We start from the raw sequence: 12,144 nt of genomic DNA, 5'->3' as shown, positions 1-12,144 counted from the left end.
TGACCTGTTAAGGAAAACAAAGCAAAACTGCAATTTCTTAATTGTTTCCAATTGTGACCTACTTTAAAGTTATTCTAGATGTAAATCCCTTGAAATATCTGCTAAACAAACTGAACAACAATATTGAGCACCGTTATGAAAAGTTTAAAAGTTGTTTCATTTTTTAAAAATTTGTTTTTGTTGAATTTTTGTGTATTTCATACAGAACATTTCAAACATTGTTAATCATATTTTTATCCTAGTCCTCACTGGCAGCCCCCATAGCCTCACCCCCCCACTGGAGCCCCTATACTCTGTCATCCCTGTTATGGCCCATCGTGTCAAGTCAGTGTCCACAGACATTCCCCAGTGCAATTCCATCCACTGAGTCTAGTCAGCCTACCTAGAGTCCCTTATTTTAGGAAGATCGGCTCTTCTCCACCAAGCAGCAACAAGTTGCCAATATTTCTTTGGCTAATATTGGGGTCTGCTGTTCATTTTCCCAGTTCTGTGCTGGGTTTTTGTCTGCCTAAGTTTGCATGGGACTTGTGTACACTGACACCATTGCCATAGAATCATATGAGCAGGTTCCCAGGACCTTGTAGGACTCTGTTTGCACCTCTTCCCTGACTTTTACAGACTTGCTGCCCCCTATTCTGCAATGGTCCCTGGGCCTTGGGTCAATGAAGTTTAATAAGAGTCCTGTCCAAGGACCAGCATTCAGCAGACTCTTGATCTCTATACTTTGGCCATTTGGGATGTTTTGTGTTCCTGGCCCTCCACTGCATGAGGGAACTTTATTAATGAGAGCTGAGAGATTCATTAGTATCCTCTTCTTTACCACTGTTCTATGTTCCATAAGCCTTAGGTGTAGAGGCTACATTGTATATGTGTCACTTAGGCCTGGGCAATTCATAGACAATGTCCCCGTGTGTGACCGGTTATGGTACTTGGTAATAGTCTCTGACTGGTGCAAAATGAGCTTCTTTGATGAGTGGTGACTGGGATAAGGATACATATTTTGCACATAGTAAGAAATCACATTAGTCTAGGTATGTGATAGTCTTGTAGTTTCATTAAGACCGCTGGTCATAAACACTCCAGATGTGTATTTGGTTGCAGTGCCATATTTGAGTTTCCTCCTACTGAGTGAGCTTTTAGATCAATTAAGTAGCCGTTGATTATCCCTAAGATAAAAGTGCCACTACTGCACCAATGTTGTATGCTGTGCTCACCATTGATGTGGTTATTTGGTCTTGAAGCTGGTGTTGGATCATTGATTGATGTTTGCTCTCATAGCTTTTGGAAGTTGTTTCACTTTTAATATTTTATTTATTTCTTATATTTTATTTTATGTGTATGAGTGTATTACCCACATGTATGTAAGTGTACCTATGTCATGCAATGCCCACAGAGGTCAGAAGAGGGTGTTGGATTCCCTGGGATTGGAGTTATAGATGGCTGCTAACTGCCATGTGGGTGCTGTGAACTCAACCCAGGTCTTCTGCAAGAGCAGCCAGTGCTCTTAACCACTGAGCCATCTCTGCAGCCCCAAACTGTTTCCCTTTTAAATACCTTTCTTTTGAATTTATTTAATTAACTTTTGTGTAAAGACGTTGTTTAGAATAATTTTCTAGAATCTCTACTATATTGTCAAAGCATAGTCTCAATTCCCACAACGTCTACAAACTATAAGATTGTGAGAACTTTTCTACATACTGAAGTAATTCAGCATAACTACTTATAATGAAACTACCTGTTATAATACATGTAACTAAATCTCCCCAAAAACTAACTCCTAATATAAATTTTGTTACATAATAAGGCTTTTAAGAGGTAGATGCTGAAAGAAAAGAGAGAAAGAAAGAGAGAGAGGAAAGAAAGAAAGAAAGAAAGAAAGAAAGAAAGAAAGAAAGATTAAAATTCCCTGTAGACCTTAGGCTGGTTTCACACAAAAGAGAAAAAAGTTAGTCTTATTATTGGAAGCTTTGCCTATATTATGATTTTGTGCATATTTTACAGAGTATTACAACAAATAAAAATATATTAATATCTATAAACTACCATATGGTAGATATATGATATAGTCTGTCCATAAGAAATCATATGATATACCAAGAAACAGGGAAGACACGATATCATCCTACAAATAAAATGCATGTCGGGGCAAGCAAGATGGGTCCTTCTACAAGTCTGGTAACCTTAGTTCAATTATTGGAACCCACATAAAGATGAAAGAACTAACGCCACAAAATTGTCCTCTGACCTCCATTTGCACACAGATCTTCACACACACACACACACACACACACATACACACACACAGGGGGTAGGGCATATACACACAAAACTTGAAAGATGAGTTGGCTTTAGTTCCTGAAACTTGCCCCAAGTACTATGGGTCGTTAAAAGCGCAGTGGTTTCAATCTGATCCCATGCAGCTTTCAGTTACACAGAACTCCTAGTTTCCCATCATACTTTTTACTGAGGCCTTTGAAATCTAGGATATGAACTGTTTTCTAAACCTCCTTGGTTTTCCTGGGCTTTAAGAAGATAGAATGGTTTAGAATTTCAAATTAGAACTTTTAAAATGCTCTGCCATACTAGCAAGAATGATACAGATAAACTTTTGGAGACGAGAGGAAATGAAGGACAGGAAAATTAAAACCTGCCCCATGATGCAATAGAAAGTTGCATACTAGAACACATTTTTAAAAAAAAATACTTTTATCATTTATCTGTCTGTACATGTGTATGTCATGTGTATTGCGAATATTGTGTGTACATGTTCATTTACATATGTGTGGGTCCAAGTATGTATTTGGGTTCATGTGCATGTGTGTGTGTGTTTATGAAGGCCAGAGACTGACCTCAGTGTCTTCCTCTACCACTCTCCATTTCCTTACTAAGGCCGGGTTTTCACTTAGCCTGGAGCCCCTGATCTGACTAGTCTAGCTGGCCAGCTTGCCCAGGGATCCCCTGTTTCTGCCTCCCAAGTGCTGGGATCACAGGCAGGCTGCCGTGCCACCTGGCTTTCATGTGGGTTCTCTGGTCTTCCTGCTTGTGCAGCAAATGTCTAATCCAAAGAGCCATCTCCCTAGGACCATTTTGTAAAAACCTCACAAAAGCAATCATTTCTTTGCATTTTGTTTGTGTTATTAGTTTTATTATACAAACTTTTTCAACAGTTAATATCGCACGTTTTCCATTCAGAAGGATCTTGAAGAATCCGGGTGCCCTGTTCCTTAGCTCCGTGACCCTGAGCAAATTCCTTGGCCATTTTGAGACTCACTTTTCTCATCTCTACAATGAGGATAATATTTTCCATATTGTAAGGAATGGAGAGGCTGAAACCTTAATCTATGGTATTGGGAGTAGCAACTTTGGAGGAAATTAAGGCTAATTGAGGCCACAGGGTGAGTCCCTAATCCACTGAGACCCCTCCTTCACAAGAAAAGAGACCTGAGCTGCAGTGAGCCTTAAAGGAGTGTTTGCAAGGCGCTCAGCATGGTGCCTGGCAGGCAGAAGTACAGGGTTACTGCAGCCTACTATTGACCAAGAATGAGGCCAGACATCTATCGGCACACGTGTTTGTTTTGAGCTGTGCAGTCAAGATTCAGTCACAACTCGGGATGACAGAATTGTGCCCTGGCTTCTGTCATGATGGATTAAGAAAAACAAAAACAAAACTTCAGTTCCAGCTCTGATTTGAATAGTTAGGAGAGGCTACCTGGCACTGGGCCTGTCTGGTTGCCCAGGTGGAAAGCAGAAGGAGAGTGAGAGGACGGACTGTGGAGAGGGACACTGCCCGGCTGCATCTCCAGGCTCTGCAAAGCCCCCTCCCAGTCAGCCATTTATTCAACTTATCACTGTGTCCCAAGGACTTCACATTCGGATATTGCAGTGTGGTGAACACATGGATATAACAGTGACCCATATATATTCCTCTTTCTAGAAGACAGTATAGTCCCATAGACAGTAAGGGAGCTAAAGGCACTGGTACAGAAGGACAGTCTAAGGTGACAGAAAGGAAACAGTCCCTCCATTATGGGACAGAATAATGTGTTGGGACCAAGAGGAAGAACCAGTGTGTTGTCAGTGATAGAACTGCTGACCAGACGGGAACACTAGACGGGATGGAGTAGGAGGGAGGAAGCCTCGCCAATTGCAGCTGCCTGAGCTTGAATTTCCCATTCTAGAAGCTGTGAACTGGATGCGTCTGTATTCTTCTTGCATTACTCTGTCTATGATACTCAGTTATAACTACAGAAAACGAACTCTGTCATTGCTTGTTTTTCAAAATAGAAAACTACTCACTTAAATCTTTTTAATGCTACCTCCTTGTCTTTAACAGAACGTACCCGTGTCCCCAGAAAAGACTAAACTAGAGCTTCGTCCTCCGCTTCCCCCAAAGCCAAGCCTCCTGCTGACTCTGTGCTCATAGATGAAAGCCATGCATGTGTCTTCTACCTCCTATTTCTTACCTTCAGAGCCTAGCTTTAATTTCACTTTCTTTGATCACTCCATAGAGCAATCAGGCTGACTGACATATCAGCAGATCCTTCTCATAGCATAAAGCCTGATATGCACCAAATGTTCCATTGTCTTGTGTGGGTGAATAAACAGGGTTGATGTGGGTTTTCCAACATCCCAGCCAAATGTTTCTGTAGTGTTGTTTGAATATTCCTAGGGACAAAAAATTAAAGATCACAACATGACCCTTCAAGAACCTCTTCTGAAGTTCCAAAGTTACTGCTTACATATTAACTAGCAGATCTGGCGTCCTAACCTCTGCTGTTTTGCTCCTCATGCATCCTTGACCCCTCTGTTTCCTTCACAGAGCCTGGTCTTTTCTCATGGAGACTGAAACCTCAGATTTTTAAATGTTTCATAAAAGAGATGATCCAGGTCACTTTCATCTCAGTCATAATACTCAGTTTCTGTTCTTTTTATAGTGCACGTATATGACTCATGTGAAATATGCGCATCTAATAGGATTCACTATCAAGTAGTGAAGTGTTAGCACAAATAGTTTTGAATTCAAAGCAGCAAAACCCAATACAAATCTCCTCTGAGAGTTTTCATTATTTCTTTTTTCTGAGATATTCCACAATGAAGTTTAACTGAATAACTCCCTAGAAGAATGTCCTTTATTATGCAAACCTTTATGAACAACTTCCAAGCATTTTATTTTTAACTATTCATTGGTATACATTTTAAACCCAGAAATATTGACTTTCCCTTCATGTCTTTAAATAGACACAGGGTTTGGACTTCTACCAGTTTCTTTTTGATTTGCCCCAAATAAATGTTGATATCCATCCTTATTTACAATTTGGCATTACACTCTAAGATCAATTATTTTCAATGTGTTCTCACCAGTAGCTATGAAAGAATCATAAAGACAAATTCTTACATAAGGCTGAGACTATAGCTCCATGGTTACAGCATATGTTAAATGTGTATGAGGTCATCAGTCTACTCCTTAACTGCCACCCCCCAATAAGCAAGCAAGTAATTAAATAAACTAGCTAACTTAGGGTATAAATTATCCAATCAGAGCTATAATTCCACCTTAATATCATATTCAGGTACAGGCCCTGTGATCCTAGAAATTCAGAGGCTGAGGCAGGAAGATCATAGGTTTAAGGCTGGCCTTGCTTACATAGTGAGTTCAAGGCCAACCTGGACAAAATAGTAAACCTCTATTTCAAAAGAAAGAGAATGTTTGTTGTCTGATTCTGTAGAACTCTGGTCCCAAATATGTTTTGGCCGTGTTCTTAGCAAACAGTCATGCATTTTCTATATATCAGGGTTCTATTCATGTCTTGCACACAGCTATAAACATCCAGGCAGCTAAAACGAGAAGCTACATTTTTTTCTTCTCTAAAGCTCAACACACACATCAGTAACATTTGAACGCTCCTCTGTTTTTAAGCATGAAGGTAAGAGGCAGTATCTGTAAACTTCTAACATGTGAGGAAATCACTTCACTGCTTCCTCTCTGATAAGCAGCTGAAGTTTACACACACAAACCAAACTGCCCTCTGTCTTTCTTGTGTCCTCTGTGCTCACTTCTTTTTGCCTTCCTTTCCAAACTCTTCTCTTAGTTTTAGCATCTAAAGTTTTGATCCTAGGCTGGATTGGTACAGTTCTCATCCCCAGAGTCTCTGATGAGAAAGTATGTTCTTTTCTTCCAAAATCAGGCTGCTCATCCTGATTGTAATGTTGCTGTTATGAAAGTATGTTTCCTCAGACTGTCTTTGTATACCTGAACCACAACAAAGTGGCCGTTAACCTGGAAAAGCATTATGTTTATTGTCAGTCCTGGTTTCAGGAGACTAGAATTGCTTTCCTTTAAAACATCACCCATTTGAATTGCCTCCCCTGATTGTGCTGAGTCTGGTCAACTTTTAAAAATAAAATGAGCACTTGCTCCTGCTGCCTTTCTCTGGACTCTGTGTATCTACCCAACTTCTTGGTATGTGATCGTACACAAGTCAGGGCCTTTCCGTTAGCTGCTCCTTTCTGGAACACATTTTCTTGGTTGTTTGCACTCCTGGATTTCCCTGAGCCTTCAGAACAGCTTAAATCTCCCTATCCCACATACTCTAAAGTAGGTATCCCCTGATCTGTTCTCTCACCACACCTGTTTTCCCCCCTTTGATTTTGTTTTGCTTTGCTTTTAAGATTTATTTCAAGGCATTAGATCAATGTCTAAACTTTTGTATACTTGTATGTGATCTTGTCCTCCCAGTAACACATAGGTTTCCCAAAGGAAGATACCTTGTACTTGATGAACAGTGAACCTGTCACCTGCCCCTGCATCCAGGTATAAGTGTTATCAACCCTCACTTGGCCATGCACCTATCACATCCCTTAAATTCAATGTTAATTCTCCATTACCCAGCCACCTGTAGCTCAGTGGCCCTATGCCCTGCATCCTAACTTCCTGCCCCAGAAGCCCGAGTCTCCTGTGAGGCTGAGCGATGTTTCCCTTTTGCCTTATTCCAAGGAAGTAAAGGAGTGATGAGTGACCACTTTCAAGCTGTTTTAAGTCTTCTGAAACTAAATAAGTTTCAGCAACCATGCTTTACAACAAAGGCAATCCCTTAGTTAAATAAAATAAAGGCAGAGGCTCTCAGATGAGAAATTGAGCATATCTAGAAATAGCAATGCAAGGTTCAGCGTACAATGTCATAGTAATAGGTACTCAAGGAGATTGAGGCAAAGGGGAGCTTTTACTAACAAAAAGAAAAATATGTGTAAGCTGCTTAGATACCAAGTCCATTGGCTATGGAGATCAGAGGCAAGAGCTGGTGTCTGTTCGCTGGTGGAAGTGCTCTTGCTGGGCAAGTGTTTCATCTAGACTATTTCATCTGAATTGCTGCAGTCTTAAAGAATGTTAAAGATAAACCTTGTTGCAGAAATATGTGAATTTGTAAGCCTTGTAAAGCTTGGGGTGCATGTACATCAGGAAGGAATTTCTTGTGGGATATTTAACAAATAGCTCAGACAGTATTTATTTGAGATAGTCAGGTAGGAGTCCTCTGCCTTAATTATTTCCATATTCTAATACTGTTTCAATCTGACGAAAGTTGGTTTCACCGGTATTAGCAATGCTTTAAATATGCTTTTTTAAAAACCTAGTGATGCATTGAATGCGTTTGTTCCAGCGTGTTCAGAGTACAAGCGTAGAGGAAATTTACGGGTCCAGCCTCAGTTGTGTTTACCTTTCTTGGGGGCCTGGCCTGTGCCTCCATTTCTTCTGTAGTCTTATCCTTTCTAACACTTTATACTTACGTGAACCAGGAATTGACAAATCATCAAGTAACCCCTCATTTGGTCCATTGGCAAGTACCTACCATTGTTCCCAGTATGCCCGGGACCACTAGGCACAGTGAATTGGTAGTTCATGAAATGGGAGGCTGACCCAAGCTTGGCCAGCAAATGATTCCTTTCATTGGGCTTTTGATTTTTTAATTTATTAATCTTAATTTTATGGGTATGGATGTTTTGCCTGCAAGTATGTAAGTGCACAGATGTGCACAATGCCCACAGAGGCCAGAAGAGGACATCAGATCCCCTGGAACTAGCTGTTAGCCACCATGTGGGTGCTGGGAACCAAACTTGTCCTCTACAACAGCAGCTAGTGCTCTTAACTGCTGAGCTATCTTGGATTATGGATCTGAATGTCTGGACCATTAGATACAAAACTCACAAAGTTGTGTGGCTGTTTTCCATCATATAGCCTAGAGAAGCAGAAGGGGCTAGGCTTGCAGAAAGAGAAAGGCAGACAGGGAGAGGGGAACAGTTAAGCAGAGAGCCCAAGCAAATGTTTGCCTCTTAGATCCATGTCTTCCAAGGCCCTAAACTGTCCCTGCTCTTTCTTAACTACCTTTCTCAGCCTCAGTAGCTGCTTTCATTCTCAGAGAGGGATTACTGATTTCCAAGGGGCCCCACAGTGAGATCATCCCTATTCATCCTGTGGATAGAGAAGAAAGAAGAAAGTGACACTGAAGCCTCCTGTCAATATCTCTAATTCTCTTTACACTACAGGACTGCAAGGTTCAACATGGTACCATAGCTCCTAGCATGGTTTCCTGTACACACTAGGTTCTCATATATTTTGCTTGAATGAGTGAATCCATGACCAAAGCTGAGCTCTATCAAGCTAAGGAAAACAAGTGAGGCTAGTATTTAACTCAGTATTTTTCAGAAATGGAAGTGCTTAATGTGGGATGGGATACAGAATTTTTCAGGGATATCCTGAAATGTCTTCTTTGGGTTCATCAATGTATTACCTGAAAGAAAATGTGTTAAACATACACAGTAGAATATTTTTCGATCACAAAAAGAAAAAAAATTGTCATTTGTGACAAAATAGATGGAGCACAAAGACAAAATATTATGTAAACAAATCAGATACACAAACAAGTTCCACATAGTCTCTCTCTTAAAGGTAAAAAAGCAAAAGAGTTGATCTCAAAATAAAAGAGCATGAAAAGTGATGACAAAGATTGGGAAAGTCAAGGAGAAGGAAGGATGCAAGGAGATTGAAAATAGGCACTAAAATGCAAATTAATAGGAGAAATGAGTTCCAGGGCCCTGTAATATAACAGATGATTACAGTTCACAGTAACTATTAAATACTTTATAAAGACAGAGAAGAGGATCCAGGAAGATAGCTTATTGGGTAAAAGCACTTGCCATGCAAACCTGATGAACTAAGATTGATCCCTGGACCTCATTTAAAAAGCCACACACAGTGGTATACATCTGTAATCCCAACAATCCTAACTGGGGATAGGAGGGGGAGACAGGTGAATCAGCTGGAACTCAGCAGGCCTCAACAAGGTGGAAGGAGAGAATCAACTGTGCAAAGCTGGCCCTGATTGCCACATATGCATTGTGGCACGTGCGCAAGTGTTTGCATGTGTGAGCACGTGCACACGTGTGCATACGGCACACACACACATGCACACAATAAATAAGAATAAAAATGAATTTATAGAAAGATCTAGAAGAGAAAAGATTGAAGAATTGGGACATAAATAAGCAAATTGAAATACTGATTGCTTCAATTTGATATTAATGCATGTTGTACAAATGTTTAAACACCATAGTATACCCTATAAATATGCATGTTTATTACATGTTAATTAAGAAGAAAAAGTAACATTACACAATGAAGTCAAAGAATAAAAATTTCTAAGGCTTTGAGATCAATGAAAAATTTTATAATATGTAACCTGGAAAGTTCCAGTTTTCCTTTTATTGTATTTTTGATTTTTGTTTGGGGGGAGTGGTGTTTTGTTTTGTTATATATTTTATTTATTATTTTACTTAATGTACATGAGTGTATTGCCTGCATGTCTGCATGTATATCCATGTTGTGAGATGCCTGTGGAGGTCAGAAGAGGGTGTCAAATTCCCCTGGAACTGGAGTTATGGATGGTTGTTAGCCACCATGTGGGTGCTGGGACTTGAACCTAGGTCCTTTGCAAGAGCAGCCAGTGTTCCTAACAGGTGAGGCATCTCTCCAGCCCCTGTTTTATATTGTTTTGAGACAGAGTCTTCCCATAGCCCCAACTGGCCTGGAAGTTGCTAAATAGACCAGGCTGGCCTTGATCTCACAGAGATCCAGCTGCTTCTGCCTCCCCAGTGCTGAGATTAAGGTCGTGTGTCACCACCCCAGGGTGTATTTTTGTTTTTGACAAAGGCTGAGTTATGAATTAACAGACATATTGGAAGGAAACATGAAAGCTTAAATGGGGACCAGGCGTGGTGGCTTATACCTGTTATTGCAGCCCTTGAAAGACCAAGGCAGGAGGATTGCCTTGAGCTCAAGGCCAACCTAGGCTACATAGTAAGTTCTAGGACATCCTGGTTAGAGTGTGATCCTGTCTCGAAATAAGCAGAACAACGACTTAAGAAATCACCTAAGATAGCCCTTTAAGATCTCTGATCCTCTGAATTTCAAGAAAATTCTTAGGTATCTGGAAGGAATTCTAACAAAGTCTCAGAAGCTCTCCATTTGGGAGTTTGTGTTTTTGTAGTAGAAAGCATTGAACTTCTGACTTCTAACCTGTTGAAACCTGTTCTGTGATCTTGAACAAGTTGACCAGTCTCTCCAGAGCCTAGCTCCTTCTTATGCCCCATTTCTGTACCTTTGTTACTTTCTGAGATAGTGCCTTCCCAAAGTTCATGTTTATCACTATATCTGTGCATGTCTCAATAAGTGTTAACACATGCGTGAACTCCTTTTTCATACCATAGCCTCACTTGCAAGGCGCCTATCTGTATATACACTCTTGCATCTTGTTTCTTTTTCATCCAGCAATATGTTTTGTGACTTGTTTATATGTTTATATAACTCCATTCACTTAACTGCTATCTGTTTTTTCACAAGTTTGAGAGCTGTTAATTCATACAGGGATGAATTACATATTCTCCCAAATTCTATCAGCTTCACAATTCTATATGTCAGGTTATTATCTTTTCCTCTGCTCACTCCAGACCAATTTAGGATTTTGTAAGACACTACATATGTTCAGTGATAATTCCAGTAAAACATACACAGAGATACTTATTTGAATACACTTATTTCCATTTGGAAATACAGCAGAAAGAAATTACAAGGCACAAACACTGCATATTTTTCCTTCTTTATTGGTATGTCCACAGAGTAGTTAACAGCTCATTGAAAATCGATTATAATAATTACCAGATCATTAATGTGGACTTTGAGTATGAGTGTAAAGGCTTCACTCACTAAATTATTCATGGCAATGACAAGCTAAGTTCTGTTAGCCAGTATTGATTTACTGTATTATACCATCTAGTCCAAACTGCTTTTCCTAATAAAAATCAACTCTTTCAAATACCAGAACAGCATCTGGCCCCAGAAGCCTCCTTATCCAGAGAAGCAACTCCAAGGCTTACATTTGCATAGCCAGTGGGTAACAAAACTAGAACATGATTCCTGGGAACCATTTTTTAAATATAGTATCATTTCTGCTTCTGGCTTCTTTTCCTCTTCCCTGTCCCCATGATTTCCAAGAGTGGTTCAATTATTTGTTCATTTCCCAACATGGCTTGAAAATCCTGGTTAGGAAGCGAAAAAATACATCACTAGAAACAAGAACATGGTTTTGGTTTTCCAGGGAAATGTCTGTCTGCTCTAGGCTGGAGAGAGGGCCCAGCATTAAGAACACTGGCTGTTCTTGCAGAAGACCCGGTTTTGAATCTCAGCATCCACAGGGAGGCTAGTAACAGTCTGTAACTCCAGTTCTAGGGACTCTGACACCCTCTTCTGCCCTCTGCGGGCACTGCACAACACAGATGCACTAACACACATGCAGGCAAAACACTCATGCACATAAAATAAATTTTAAAAAATTTAAAAATCTGTCTGCTTTAAGAACGTCGTTTGATAACAGCCCCAGACTTCAAACGATGCCCCAGTGCCATACAACTCATGTCTTTAGAAACCACTCACTGGGTGCCTTTATTTCCAAACTACCTTTAAAACAAATCTAGCTACTAAGATGTTTGGTGGGAAATCACATGACATCCAGTTCATCCAAGGTTAAAGGGAATAAAAGTTGAAAAGAAAACATAAGGCAGGTTTTAGATAAAAGAACCTTAGTTTTCATTAAGGTT

The 12,144-nt window shown here is 40.1% G+C and overlaps 1 protein-coding gene across 1 annotated transcript in view; it reads left to right on the top strand.

Annotated features, from left to right (window-relative positions):
* The window catches only part of Chst9 (carbohydrate sulfotransferase 9), a 300,534-nt gene that overhangs the window by 33,330 nt on the left and 255,060 nt on the right, over positions 1 to 12,144 (top strand). The gene's annotated exons all lie outside the window — the stretch shown is intronic.

This window comes from Nannospalax galili, unplaced genomic scaffold (genome assembly GCF_000622305.1).
Source record: "Nannospalax galili isolate Female #2095 unplaced genomic scaffold, S.galili_v1.0 scaffold162, whole genome shotgun sequence".
NCBI lineage: Eukaryota > Metazoa > Chordata > Mammalia > Rodentia > Spalacidae > Nannospalax > Nannospalax galili.
This window is presented reverse-complemented; position numbering and strand designations above follow the sequence as displayed.